At 34.1% G+C, this 16,082-nt stretch overlaps 2 long non-coding RNA genes across 2 annotated transcripts; both read right to left on the reverse strand.

Annotated features, from left to right (window-relative positions):
- Positions 1–3,545: 3,545 nt before the first annotated feature.
- On the reverse strand, positions 3,546–4,821 carry LOC127859032 (uncharacterized). Its single transcript, XR_008039242.1, has 3 exons — positions 4,165–4,821; positions 3,814–3,934; positions 3,546–3,619 (listed from the first exon to the last, which is right to left on the reverse strand). It is a non-coding gene; the product is annotated as an uncharacterized LOC127859032 (long non-coding RNA).
- Positions 4,822–5,534: 713 nt separating this feature from the next.
- Positions 5,535–15,616, reverse strand: LOC127859033 (uncharacterized). Its single transcript, XR_008039243.1, has 3 exons — positions 15,320–15,616; positions 5,757–5,825; positions 5,535–5,643 (listed from the first exon to the last, which is right to left on the reverse strand). It is a non-coding gene; the product is annotated as an uncharacterized LOC127859033 (long non-coding RNA).
- Between the last annotated feature and the right edge of the window lie 466 nt (positions 15,617–16,082).

Genomic DNA, 16,082 nt, shown 5'->3' on the forward strand with positions numbered 1-16,082 from the left:
TTTGAATATCTTTAAAAAAGTTCGGCAAATTGTAAAAATCAATTGTCGGTGATTCGCATTTAATTTTGGAGCCCAAATAATGTTATGCAGTTAACGTCCCGATATGGTTGCCCGCAATTGTAATGTTGAAGTCTGGTGTGTGTGTTGCTGTACATGTTTCACAGCCTGGACGAATAACCATCAATTAATCCGTTTCTAAATTGTAACCATAGAGCCAGTATTTTAATTTTGTATACGTCATTCAAGGCCAAGCGCTTCTTATACTGGATTCTACTTCATATACCTCATATACCTTCAACTTCCTTCGTAGTGCATTTTAGTTCAGTACATGGTTAAGAGAATAACTTCCTGGTTTAATTCTTCTATACTGTTTATTGTTCCAAAATGTCATTTTATCATGTATTGCAGTAATTATTATTTTATTTAATCAACACATGTTGAATAATAATTTTTCAGTTTTGAATATTTGTTGAAACTTTATTTGATTGCATGATATAAACAAGAGCACCGCCTTGCGGGTGCAGACCGCTCATCTATTTTTCTTTTAAAGGTGAAGGGACCTATCTCAATACTTCAATCACAAAAGAGGGAGGCGTAGGGTGGAGAGGGATGTATAGTGTGGGTGTGTGGTCATTTATTACATTATCTTCCAAAAATGCAAAAAAAAATGCAAAAAAAAAATTTTTTTTTTTTTTTTGGGGGGGGGGTATTCTTGGGTGAGATGGTTGAACGGTATTTCAAAAATAAAAAAAAATAAAAAATATTTTTGTTTTTTAACCATGTTTAAAAAGGGGGGGGGGGGGCATGGGGGGTATAGTGTGAGGGTGTAGTCATTAATTAGATGATCTTTAACAAAAATGAAAAAAACATATTTAATTTTTTGGGGGGATTCTGGGGTGGGGGGGGGGCGTGGTGGATGGTTTGGGCGGAGTCTATTGTGGTATGTCAGGTAAGAGTTGTTATGTCAAAGTATCAATCAAATCTAATCATAAATAAAGTAGTTATGGCAATTTTAGCAAAATTTGATAATTTGTCCTTTTGAGTCAAGGTCATTCAAAGGTCAAGGTAAAATTCAACTTGCCAGGTACAGTACCCTCATGATAGCATGAAATTATTTGAAGTTTGAAAGCAAAAGCCTTGATACTTTAGAAGTAATGTGGATCTAAACACAAAATTTAACCATATATTCAAAGTTACTAAGTCAAAAGAGGGGCCATTATTCCGTCAAAATGACAACCAGAGTTATGCAACTTTGCCTGCACAGTCCCCTTAAGATAGTTAGTAAGTGTTGCAAGTATGAAAGCAATAGCTTTGATACTTTAGAAACAAAGTAGACCTAAATACAAAACTTAACAAAATTTTCAATTTTCTTAGTATAAAAAAGGCACATAATTCTGTCAAAATGCCAGTCAGAGTTACATTACTCTGCCTGCACAATCCCCTTATGATAGTTAGTAAGTGTTGCAAGTATGAAAGCAAAAGCTTTGATACTTAAGGAATAAAATGGACCTAAACACAAAACTTAACCAAGTTTTCAATTTTCTAAGTATAAAAAGGGCACATAATTCTGTCAAAATGCAAGCCAGAGTTATCTAACTTTGCCTGCCCAGTCTTCTCATGATAGTTAGTAAGTGTACCAAGTTTGAATGCAATAGTGTTGATACTTTCTTAGAAAAGTGGGCCTAAACACAAAACTTAACCGGACGCCGACGCCGACGCCAAGGTGATGACAATAGCGCATAATTTAAAAAAATAATAGATGAGCTAAAAAGAATGCTCATTTGTATTAATATTTACTGAAATAACCATGCTTACAGACACATCCGTTAGAGTTATCATATTTTGTTTTCAGTTTGAAATTAAAAAGATAACTCATCTTTCTGTGGTTAGACGATGTTGATGATGATGATGATGATGATGATGTTGATGATGATGATGTTGTTGATGATGATGATGATGATGGATGATGATGATGATGATGATGACGACGACGACGACGACGACGATGGTGGTGGTGGTGGTGATGATGATGATGATGATGATGATGATGATGATGATGATGATGATGATGATGATGATGATGATGATTATGATGATGATGATGATGATGATGATGACGACGATGAAGATGATAATGATGATTATAATGAAAATTATGATGACGATGGTTATATGTATGATGATAATTTCGATGATGAATAACGTTATCATGATGATCATGGTTGTGATGAATGTGGTTGAGGTAAAATTATGACACTGATAACGAGGTTAGGTGAATGCGGTGCTTATGAAACGATGAATGTTGACAGATGATGATCATGGTGAAGATGATAATGATGATTAATATTTTTCACAGGGTTTAAAACATTGTATTTGTGAAAATATTATCAAACAATTATATGTACAAATATAAGCGGTACTTTTGCATTGATCATCACATAAGTAACCGATTTTACGCAAATAAAGATGATGCGTAAGTAATACATACTTGGCAGTTAATATATATATTCATGTTATTTTGATTCTACAAATTAGACAAAGCGATTATGTAAATATCAGACTCGTACATAAACATTTGAATGGTTTTCTGAAAATTTGTTTTAGTTGAGTTGTTTCGAACAGTCGTATCAAACGAGAGGTACCATGCTTGTGTAATATTTATCATTTAATTACTATGTATATTCACTTTGGGCATATTATTATTTGAAGCCAAGATAAAATTCATTTTATGCCCAATAAAACTGCTTTTGTTTTACTGAATAACTATAATTGAACAAGCAGACGGATTGATAATATTGTCATGTACACCGTCTGTAATTACACAAAACGTTATCTAGCTACTACCTGAAAAAATAATTACTTGGATGCAGAGAATAGTATTTGTTTCTAAATTGTTGAATGTATTGTGTTAAAATGAGACATGTATATAATTCACGAGGACATCGCCGATATTAAGAATATTGGTATTTCTACAGAACAAATAAGGGCAGCTTGGATGGCATATGAATACATTAAATACGACAAATAATAGAAGAGTTTTTTTAACAATAAAGTATTTCTTAAAAATGACTGTAATACTTATTATGACGACAGTTGATGAGCGTAGACGTATACTTTTCTAATCGATGTGTCATTAAATAATAAACAACGTCCAATACACACGTATAATTGACGTGTATTTCGAAGAAAACACTATAACTAATACAATTTGTGTTCGCATGTATCTATAAACCGATCTCATACGTGTGTTCTTCATTTGCAGTCTGTTCTGGCGATTCTGAGTGACGGTCGCTCGTGTTCTGGTAGTCAGCACTTACAACAGTTGTTGAGCACTCCTTAGCAGTTTCAGCACTCACTATTTAAGATAAGAAACGATAATCTTTCCACATATAATGATTTCATGTTATTGCTTTCAATAACGTCATACGATTTCACTTGATAATTCCAATTTTATTATTCTTTTAGAATTAAATTTATTTGACTTATTGATGAATATCGATAAATTACTAACATAAAGTAAATATATATGGTCTTACCATTCATATGTATGCCGTCATAGGTATGTTCTGGGCGATCTGCATTTGCATCTCTTACGACAGTGTCGTACAGCATTCGATTTCTGAAACATAAGCGGCACATTGTCTCGTTATTTTGCTATCATTAAAATCCAGATTCTGATTACGAAACGGACTAGTAACCATACGTTTGGTTATACAATGTCAACGTCTTACAGATTAAAAGGCTATAGTGTATGACAAAAGGCTAAACAAGCATGCTCTGTGTTCATTTGTTCATGTCAGGAAGGTACATTACCTTCGCCGAATGAATATTGTTATTACAACGACCACCACAAGAACGACTATCACGGCAGCTGCCACTCCTCCTCCAATTGCTGCTACTTGTACTGTATCCTTATTGTTGTCTAACTTATGAACTATGAATACAAGCATACTCTCGAGTTAAATATAAAGTCGTGTTGCATGTTTTACCCGTTTACATTAATTTATACGAGTATACAATTTGATGCACGCTTCCATAACGAAGTTACTGTGTGACTCCTTTTTTATTCGAATAACGCATATATTAGAACAAACTGTTTAAATTCAGAAAGATAAAGCAATATGAATCTATTAATTAGGCTAATAAGATATGAATTATTTTTACTTTCCATGCAGCCTTCTCCTTTAAATCCCTCGTTGCAGCCAAAAAGACATAAACCTGTTGCATGGGAACATCGTGTTCCGTTTCCACTACGGGCACAGTTGGTAGGACATGACTGCTCACAGGATGGTCCAAAGTAATCAGAAATGCACCCGCTTTTGCAAGTTCCGTTCATATGACATGATGCATTATTACACGTGTTACTACATGGCATATCGCAGTTTGCACCGAAAACACTTGCCATTGAGCAAGTCAAACAATTTCCACTGTTCAGGTCGCATACTCCACACTTTTCACTGCAAATGCGGTCGCACTTTGGATTCCAGTAGCCATCTTTGCATCCCTTTTCACAATGTCCATTGGAACTATTACATTGACCTTCCGCACAAAATCTTGAACACTGCACACATGTACGGTTTGTATCTGGATAATATCCATTAATACAGGTGTTACAAAAAGATGACTCAAGAGAATCACCACTACACACAGAACATTCTTTGTTGATCTGTGTGCATTGGAACTCGCACTTGGGTCCGAAAAAGCCATCTTCACATCCGTCTGTGCATTGATAAGCTGATGTGCATGTGCCATGTTTACAATTAATGTTGCACGGACAACATGTAGAGCCTTCTGCATAGTAAGTAGAATTCGCACAAGATGTGCACTCAGGAGACGAACACAGTGTACCTGAACACTGACAGTTTGTATCGGGCCTCGAAAATCCGTCTTTGCATGTTAGACATGTGCCATCATTATTACACGTAAAGCAATTTTCAGGACAGCGTCTTTGACATGAATCCCCGCTATATCCGTTCTTGCACGCAGGACAGTAAAAGGGCGATGTGCAAGTTTTGCACATTTCAGGACAAATTTGATTACATTGCGATCCATAAAAAGCCTCTTTACAAGTTTGACATTCCGTCAAGGATGTACATGTAGCACAGTTTGTGGGGCAGTTTATCTCACACGACCATCCAACCATACCTGGCTGACAGCAATATGCACTGGAGTATCCAGGTTTACATCCGAGTGTACACACGGCATCGTTCTGGCGACATAGTTTGTTAATACATCCTTCAGAGCAATTGTGTGTACAATTGGTATCACGGTACCCACCCATGCACGGTGAGCACGCACCGGATTGCTTATCACATAATCCGTTTAGACATCCAACACCACATGAAATTTGGCACGCAGTCCCAAAATATCCCGATTTACATTGCAAACATTCGTCGCTTGATACACACGTCAAGCAATTATCCGGGCATACATTACCGCAAACAGGTCCATAAAACCCATGTTTGCAGGAATTGCAATCGTTCCAGGTTTTGCATGATATGCAGTTGACCCTGCATTGGGCACAATATATGACCAATTGGCTACCACTTTGGTAATTGGCCAAATAAAATCCATCATTGCAAGCGGTGCATTGCCCGTTATTACAATACCGACAGTTGTTAATGCACTGTGATGTGCAGAGATCTAAAACATAAATAATATATTCTTAAAAAAATACATCGATGTTCAGATGGACATACACGCATTTACACATTTGCGTTTATTTATCAACTAAAATGACAATATTGTGTACCTACCTTGCATGTAAACTGCTATTACGAAGTTTATTAGATATATGGTCTTCATACTTTGTCACTAGATGTTTTCTGGAAAGTAAACAATATGAAAACAATTAAGATTTTTTAAGCTCAATAATTAACAATATCAAATAAAAGTTTGAACATTATTTTTTATTTTGCCGCCATATATCAACATAAACAAGACAATGATACTCTATTTTATCGAAAACGTTTCTATTTTGAATTCATATTAAAAAGGCATCCCCTGCTAGTGATTTGCTTCATTACAAAGTTTCGACTCTAAAAGTGTGATATTGTATGACATTTAACAACGTTTCACTTACGGAGTATTTAATATAAATGATTACAATCCGCTCTGCTATAAGTTTAAGTAAACACCATTTTTATACTTTAGCTAAAGCAATATAACTTTTGGGGTATCTTCACTTTGAATTACAAAAGTGACGTAGTTAGATTTTCCTTTAACCCAAGGCAGTATTTTGTAGTTTCATTTGATCGTTCTTAAAAAATTGTAACTTTGTTGCTCTGGTATCTTCAATACCATTGAGTAATTAAATTGTAATTAAATTGAATGCGTTTTAATTCCCTTTTATTATTGTTTAATTTGAGTTACAATGCTATGACGTTAAATTTTATTTACACTTAAATGTATTATGAATATTGCTTGGCCAAGTGTGAGGTTGAGCGCTCTATAACCGGTTTAAACCCCCAATGCTTTGCATTGACCGTTCCAAGGCGGTGACCCCAGCTTTATTCATATTTTGTGTTTATGTTGGTTTGTATTGTGCTGTATTGTGCTGTTTTGTACTGTTTGGGCAATCGGTCACTTGCCTTAAATAAAGGACAAACCAATTGTTTATAATGAGAATTCAATACTGCTCCAGCAGCTGGAGTTTCACTTCTTTATATTGGGTGGTGGGTAGGGTACGGATAATGCCACAATTGAATGTTTGGTAACCTAAAACGCCTCTGGTACGTTTTGGATATTACCCTAATCATGTAATAACACATCAAGTAACACTGAACATTTTTACGATACATGTACGTGTAATTAATTTCCGTGGATTTTTATTATTATACAATAAAACGATAGCATGCACAAAGAAGTGACGATTGTGAAACGTAAACGATTACTGTGAAACATTATCGTTTTTATTTCAAATGCATTCCAATCGTTACTATGTATGTGTGCATTAGTTGAAAATTCATTAGCAAATACGCTTAACCGAACTGGAATCAATATAACTGTAATACGGTGACTATTTTAGCGGGTGCATTTCCATATACGGCTCGAGGTCGCGAGAATGTAGAAGGAAATCAAAAGATCACTTAAATTACATCGTATCGCTTACTGACGAGTACTAAGAACGAGTTAAGATCGGGGTGGAGAGGCCCTGCACATTCGTCCAAACAGACATAACATTTATTTTACTGTAGGCTATAATGTGAATACAAGCTACATCAAACAACATCTAGGTTTTATCGGCGTTTTCTTTCATTTCGTTGCATAGCATTGATCTAAAGCTTCTTTCACACCGACAAGAACGGATGAACGAAAAACGTGATTAAATTTGTGCAACTGACGAAATTGGAATGCATAATGATCTGACGGTGCCTTAATTTCTTTGATTATTCAGCAGCTGACATTGTTCTGTCTCACGATTTTCTAAGAATTCTATTAATTGTTGTTGTTCCGCAAATTTCAAGCGAGTCAGCTGCCTCATCGCGTCTCAGCGTTGCTAAGAATCTGTTTACGAAATAGACTACCTGCACATTTATGAATACTGTCTACTCAATGGCAGACATAACCAAAAAAGTACACTGCGAACAAAGCACATACCTGTCGATAATACGGCGCGACAGACGACTTCTTAAAAGCAATGAATGTGTGTGTATTTTGAATGTGTGTGGGAAAATTTTCCACTCGACAATGCACTTTTATAACTGCAGTTAATTTAATTTCCCCATATGGGTGTGTATATATTTAAACCTTGTGTACAACACAGAGCATAACGAAAGCATACACGAACTTGTATAAGTGCGTTCTCGCAGTTCATTCGGTCTTCAATAAAACCTGAAATTTATGTTATTATTTTATTACATGCTCATTCGTTTCAGTTCTGATAAATTCCCAGCGGACACACTGATAAAATAAAAATAAGGAAATGACATTTTGATGCAATTTGGGGAACTGTTAAAGGGTTTCGCGAAAGATCTATTTATCGAGGATATTTAAACCTTAGCTCCATAAAATATGCTATTGGGATATCGTAACTTTTTGTTTTTAGGTACACTCTGGAACTGTTAAGTCTATTACGATTGGTTTAAAGGGGATTTATACGAAAAGATTATGTTAACGGTTTGTAATATATGTTCTGCTGATATTATGATATGAAAATATAAAACAACAGATACAACAATTGAATGGCGTACTTGATCACAATTAGGGCACACAATGTTGTTTGGTTAGGAACGTCAGTTTGTATTTGACGATTTAATTGTTATTTAAATGTTTTGGTTTTACTTTTGGTGTCGTTTGCGTCAGCTGTTATAATTCCATCAACCAGTCTAGTATTTATTCTGTTTTAATTATTTTCCGAAATGTTGCACTTAAGAACGTCGATGGATTGATCTATTTTATGAAAACTTAATTTTGAGTAGTACTCACTTTTTTGTAATACGAAAATAGGCATTTATCTATGATATTTTATCCGGTTTCATTAGGAAACACGAAGTGAAGACATTTAAGGACTTAGACACATTTCAATTATTAAGAACTAAACTATGTGGTTCAAATGGTATGATTCAGCTTGACAAAAGTAGTCTACAGAAGTGCACTATAAACTCGGATGTAATGTATTGTAAGGTTGCATGCTTCATTAGATGATATAGAAACACATTTGGTCCACACATACTCGTTACATTTCAGTGTTAGTTGTCTTTATTTATATAGTTACAGATCATTTGATGATAAGGTACTTTGCTGTTTAGACATGTGAAAAGCGGACTTCCTTAATTGTCAATCGCATTCTTCGCTACCTTTGGGAGCGTGGTTTTGCATTGCTCACGTCACCAGTGGATGTTCCAATCTATATTAATTAACTGTTCTTCAGTAGAGGGAAGCAGAATCACGTACATGGCCGGACACTTCGGTCACACAATTTGTTATAATCATGGGGCCAATAGGTCGATACATTTAACGTTTAGTTTAGACTATTTAACGAACATTGGAAAATGTTTTGTTGACATTGGATCAATAGAAATAAATCGTTATGAACATGGACAAGGACTTGAGTATGTTTATTATTGAGTGTCAAAGACTATGTCACATATGACATGACACAACAGATCTGACATTTCACAACACATTTATCCTCGAAATAAATAACCTTGCAAGGTACTGATCGTAATGATGTGAGAATCCTTACATTGTTGCACAAGTACCGATTATATGTTGCTATTAGAATTTCATCTATATTTTTTCTTGATTATGAAGGTAACTTGTTTCTGTTGAATCCAGTTACAGTTCTCAAGATTGACTGATATGCCGTTTAAATAGTTGAATAATGTACATGTATACTTCAAATGTTTACAGTTGTCGTAATACGGGTAATTACTTACTCAACACATTTTTCAATATGTTGCAATATTAACTATGAAGTGTTTGCCCTTTCATGCGATGCGTTTTTGTGCTATTTGTAGCATGTATTTTTCTTAACGTATACCGTTATAGGGGTTATAGAGGTGCAATCAACGTTTGACTAACCGCATAGGCGTAGTGTGCGGTCCGCAAAGACAGTGTCCGTTTATTGTCAGAAAAAGTTATAGTAAAACGACGTGCGTTGATCACCGTTAAAAGCAAGATATGAGCCCGTTGCCTTTACGACAACTGTTGGAAGGATGTCCGACACATCAATCTAAACGCTTTCGACAATGTCATTTGCGTCGGTTGTGTTAACCTAGCGATCGGTTAAAACGCAATGCCCTCGTTGTCTGAAACACTAGTTTGACTACATCTCGACTTTTGTTCAATGAATCCAAGTTGCGAACGCGGCTTACACTTATATGTAACCATTCACAGAGCAATATTTGTTAATATAAATTGTATTTTCATAAGTCTGAACTTTTTTCTTTCATCGTATTTGGTATTTTTCAAACGTCAACATTTGGAGTATTGATACAGTGTCTTGTTATTTTTATTGTGTAGTAAAAATTATAAGACAAGTGTATGAAATTCGATTTGAAAAAGGTACCATGTGTTTCGCGTTTTATGTGGCACTTTTGCTTTAAGATGCTAGTTGCTTCATTCATGCTAAAAATTGACATATGGGTTCACGCTGAGCCTTAAGTCAATTTTGTCCCAAACACACATTTAACAGTGTTTAGGCACAATCACATGTAGTATACTTGTTAACGAAGTTGAAACAAGGCCGATCACTCCATATAAAAAATATAATTTCTTATTTAGCCTTTACAAGATTTTTTGCTGGAAGTAAAACTATAAACATAATCATTTAATGGGAAAATCAACCCAAGTAGCTGTAGCATCCCAAACTTATAATCGTATGCTCTGGCAGTCATTGTAGACTTAACTGAGTGGACAAACGGTCTAACTACTTATGGGTCAGTCAGCCAGCCGGTCAGCATTTTTAATTAACAGCATACAAGGGCCCTTATTTCTGCTGTGTAACATAGTGTCAGAGCATCGATATCTGTTTATGCGGAAGTCTCTGTCGCTAAGGTCATACGTTCGCTAGCAGGACTTGTTAAGCTGAACTATCGCAATTTCTTCAAACATACAATCTGACTTGACTTAGTGGTCATCCCTGAATAACGGTCGACTAGCTTTAGAGGCCAGTCTGGGCTCGTTTCGACAAAAAAATATGGATGACATATAAATATTAGGTCACTTTGTTTCAGCGGCCAAACAAGTATATTCCACACCGAACTGCATTTTCCAACTGAGTTAGGCGGTCACGATGCAGTCATATTTTAGTGCAAAAAGTAAACACTCAAATCAACCTACGTTGTTTTTTCTTACCTCTGATGCCACAGTGCTATTGTGTGTCTCAATAATCTGATTGCGTTAACTGTTGTTAATGGGATAACTGCGGCCCATTGCGCGAACACAAATAATTGGTTGTAAATAAGGTTTGTATTATACAAGGCGTATGGATTTCGCTTAGAGTGTACATATCACATATATTTTACTATATAACAATACTACAAGGCAACATACAATGAGAGTATTGCGAAAGTGTTTTTTCCTGAATACCCAAATACGACAAAGGTACTGAGTACATATGATCACTATTTTAAGTTCGACTGATGGACAAAATAACAATCTGCTATATCTAATGTGTTGCTGATCAACATACCGCGCACAGTGACATGTGGACAAAGCCAGTAATTCTCTCAATTTGATATGAAAAATGCGGTCTATATTGAGAAAACAAAAAAATGGGGTGCCGATAATTTTTTGTCTATGATTACTATGGAGAAATCTTTCAAACAAAGTAAGTCATAGTCTGTAAAACGGTTTAAGTAATTATCGATATTTAGATGCCAGTGCGCTTTTAAAGCGCGGCGTAATATGTTGAATTTGTAATGCGCGAATATGTGTACACGTGGTGTAACTGTTTTAGAGGAGATGAGTATATGTTTTTTTAAGTAATGTTTGCGTGATGTGATATGTTGTTATCATTAAAAATGACTGTATGTGGATTGCAACATAGGGGTAACATAACAACTTTTACTCATTAAATGTCAATTTGAAAAGTGTGTGTCGGGTTTCAATTACAATGCTGTTTATGTGTGATGTTTGTGTACAAACAATTTTTTATAAGCTTTTAATGTTTCTTTCTTTAAATGATAATGATTCTAGTATTTGAACAACCATGTAGGCAATTGTAATCCGCATAAACGGCCCTTTGACTGCAACGGACAATTTGACCACTGCCATTAAATTGCCGATGTACACAGGTAAGTCTTGTATATTTTACAGATAATTGCGCGCTGGTTACCCATTGGCAAAATTTCAGTTACATGTACTTGCAAAGTGTAACTTTTGATTATTTTTGTATATATAATTTGTGTTATAGATGAGAATATATCTTACTTGATGTTATTACCATATCGTTCAACCTAATTAATAGTTAAGCGGAACGCAAAACACAATATTGAAATGCATGTTAAATTTCATGCTGCTTCAAATGGTCAATAGTGATTGATGTGAAATATCGTTTGCATGTATTTGGAACGCAATTTTTCTCATAATTGGTATTAGTGTTAAAATTAAAGAGTAGTCTGATATATTTAAGCAGGATAAGGGCAATGTTTAATCCCTATAACAGAAGAGCACAACATTAAATAAAATTTTATAAATTGCACACTTATTAAAGCGCACAAATACGTCAACTTGATTGGATAAAAGATAACTAACTAGGCAAACTGTGAAATTGTGCACCTCGTTAATTTGTGTGGCTAACTGAACTATTTGATTACGGTTAAACTTACTCATTCGAACACTGAACGTATTCATTTATATATTTAAAATTAAATGGTTTAAATAACTTGTCACTACATTATATTCCAAAACGAAATTAACATACCCTTCATAGTCTCAGCACCTCCGTCCATTAGGAATTAGCACAATTGCTGGTTTCGTATTCATATTCAAATGTAAAGAGCATAAAGCTAGGTTTTGTTCAAATACGCAAATATGAACAGTCAATTCTACTTCCGCGTGTTACGTTTATGTTAAACTTAGATATACATAATCACAAAAATCAAATATTACGATCAACTAAAAACCTTTTCCAAATGTAATGCTAATCTTACGCGGAAGTAAGCAGTTTAAACCATGCGCGAATACTTTAGCTATGTACTTTATAAACACAAAATATATTTTTAAAACGTCCTATTAAATAGACTCTTACGTGTATAATATCGTCTCGCTCGTTGATTTTTTTAAATATTGCGTTCAAATGTTTGCTTTGAATGCAGTAATGAGATTACACAAATAACCAATTTAGTTTACGCTTTGTGACGCAATATTGAAAAATGTTTGGGATAAATTCCCTTAATAGCCTTACTAGGGACTTCTTGTGGTAATGTAAGACTTCACAATGGGTGTATACGATTTGTTTAAATGTTTTAAAAACAGTTATGTCATGACACCATTTACGTAGAAAACATTTACACATAAATAAAGAGAAAGAGCTGTTTATGCCCCAACATATAATATGAAGAAGTGAAACTCCAGCTGCTGGAGCAGTTTTGCATGCTCATTATAAACAATTTGTTGGTCCTTTATTTAAGGCAAGTGACCGATTGCCAAAACAAAACAAAGCTGTGTAAAGATAGCAAATACGGAAAAGGCGACGATGCATTCAGGAAATTAAGCGATTGTGTGTATTGAAGTACATACATACTATACAATATTACAACGTACTTATCTTTTAATAAGAACGAACCTACCTCTTATATGTTTGTCTACGTGTTATGTGCAGGTATTCACAGGATACATAAGCAATTTAATTCAACTGCAACAACCCGTGTTTAAAACTGGTGTTTAGATCGCACACTCTAGCGTATTAAAACACGTTCATAACCTGTTTTAAGTGAAGTTACTAAATTGTCAGTAAATACACTGAGATGTGACTTAATTTATAAAGTCTGTATACATTAACCCAGACAATAATAATGATATCGGTTAGCAGCAAAATCAATAATAAATAGTGTCGTTATTATCATATCGCTCGTTAGCATAATGGCCTTTGCCATCGTATTTTCACTTAACAATTTCTAAAAGTTTCTGGTGCTAGTCATGCAATCCTTTAAGTAACAAAATAGTTCCCAATGAATTAGTATGCGGATGACGCTACTGCGTCAATACTTCTTATCGGACGTTAGACATAACATTTGGTTGTTGCTTTTTAATTGCAGCGAGAAGGTAAGCAACAGGGTGACAGAACGGGCCTTCCCGTTAACAAAATCGGCGGTTTCAAGAACAGCATGATTGAAGGATCAAGGATGTTAACTAATGACTAATAGTGTGTTAAATAATTCATGTTAAACGTGTTTTCAATAAAGGCACACATGCAAGTATCGTTTAAAAACATACATACACTGTTTATCCTTGTTCAATCGGTCCTTTATATGTGATGCGCTAATGTCAACTCATGCGATACTATTCATTATAGAAATAATGAGAGTTTGTAATGCCACTATGAAATAGCAAGTGGTTTCGTTTTTTAATGCTGATGAAATGTCACGAGTTGCATTATTTTTTGTTCTTTGTTTGTTCTCATGATGGCGATGTAATAAACGTATTTTATATAGCAAGTAATGGAATATTGTTGATACGCTAGTATATGAACGCGTATATATTTAAATCCTTCTAGACCAATTTTTGAGTAGGGCTTTTATTTTAACTATTTTGTCAACGTTTTATTTTTTTCTTAAGGTCAACGTGAAAATTAAAGCCAAGCAAGTCAATTGTTTGTTAGTTCCAAATAAATTTCCATCTAGTTTTAATGCTTTTGTGCTTAACTTGTTTTAACCTATCCAGACTACTTTAGTTTTGTCGAAATTAATTTCTAAGCCATAATAGTGTGAAAAGAGTGACACAACATCTTAAGTTTCATTAAGTGATTTTGCAGAGCCAATGATGACCTAATATTTGCAATGAAGTTAGATTTGTGAAGTGCGGAATTTTTTAACTGGCAGTAAATAGTATATATATATTTTTTTATAATAAATCACATTTTAATGAATCACATGTTACTACTTCTAATCAATAAATACAGCGATTTTTTGTTTTCAAAGGTTTACTCACCTTTTATACTTTCATGGCATATTTGCGACATTACGCAGATATGTTTGAGGCACAAATCTGGTTGCTATTAACAAAATATGGCTAAATCAAACTACCAACATATATGTAATTATATGCGTATCAAAATTAAAATTGTGAATAATTCATTTAAGAGGACATATTAAAAATTTACTTTATATAATTCCTACAACAGACATAACGAATATACCAAACATGTTCGGCCGATAAGTGTTTGAATTAGTACGTTTACGGGTCTTATTTATTATTTTTCACAACAAATATTTAATTTAAAAAAAGTATAGCATGTATGTGGACTAGGTTCCATGTAATAATCTTATGATTAAATTATTAATTTCAACTTAGCGCGTTACAATTGTAGCGCACTGGATGTTTTAATGCTTTAATAAATCCTGTTATAATATTAGAATTACTTGTGTTTAAATATTATGATTTCACGCATTTTTTAGTGAACAGACAACCACCAGTTCAAAAACCATATTAACATTCATTCTGCTTAGTTCAATAATTATATACTATTGTGTCATGAAAATATTGTAGTATTAAATTAATGGTTTATGGCATGCCTGAAACTGTACTAGACCATTTTCTATACGAAATTCGTATTTTGTTTTATAACAATGATAAACGTGTAGGAACATTTCTGGAAATACATTACGCGATATTGTTAATGTTTGATATTAGAAACAAAAATAAAACTTACGACACTTCAGAAACATTACAATGGTATTTCATGAACATGTTGAGCTATATACGATTGTCTCAAGCGAAGATATCAGTTTTCTTTATTTTGTAGTTTTCGTTCACAAAAATCACTCAATTTCATCCATGATATAAAATCGTTCTTGCGATTATATCCGTCACTCAAAAGCCGTGAATATATATAAACATAAACAAACAATCAGTAAAAGAAACCTATATACATTTAAATACCACATATTCACAGACTATTTCTTTATAACGATAATACACATTCGCAGCTAGTTTTAACTTTTTAACATTAGTTGATTCGAATGCATATAAAGTTCCGCTTTGCTTCAGTTATCGCTTGTTTAACTGCAGTGAATTAAACTTCCGCCTTATGTGGTTGTTTTATTTAAACCGTTTAGATAAACAAGCAGATACAATTCCTATCGAAAGTTGCACTAGCCTTTTCAAAGCAAATGTCATGCAATCTTCCTCTTTTAAATTGAGTGTTTGCTATTAATGTTACATGTAGTTACCAGATAATGTGCTCTTTAAGTTACTCGTCTTTTGTAATAGAAGCGTGAACAAAAGAAACACTAATGGCATTGATTTTGTGTGAATTCATTGAAAGCACAAGGCGATTTTAAGAAAATTAATACATAAATTTACTTAAGTTAAATTTGATCACACCAAAATATATAATACACACATCTAATATACGTTTACTTAAATAAAACACACGTACAGATTGACAAATGCCTAGGATCGGACCTAAAACC

This window comes from Dreissena polymorpha, chromosome 14 (assembly GCF_020536995.1).
Source record: "Dreissena polymorpha isolate Duluth1 chromosome 14, UMN_Dpol_1.0, whole genome shotgun sequence".
Taxonomy (NCBI): Eukaryota; Metazoa; Mollusca; class Bivalvia; order Myida; family Dreissenidae; genus Dreissena; species Dreissena polymorpha.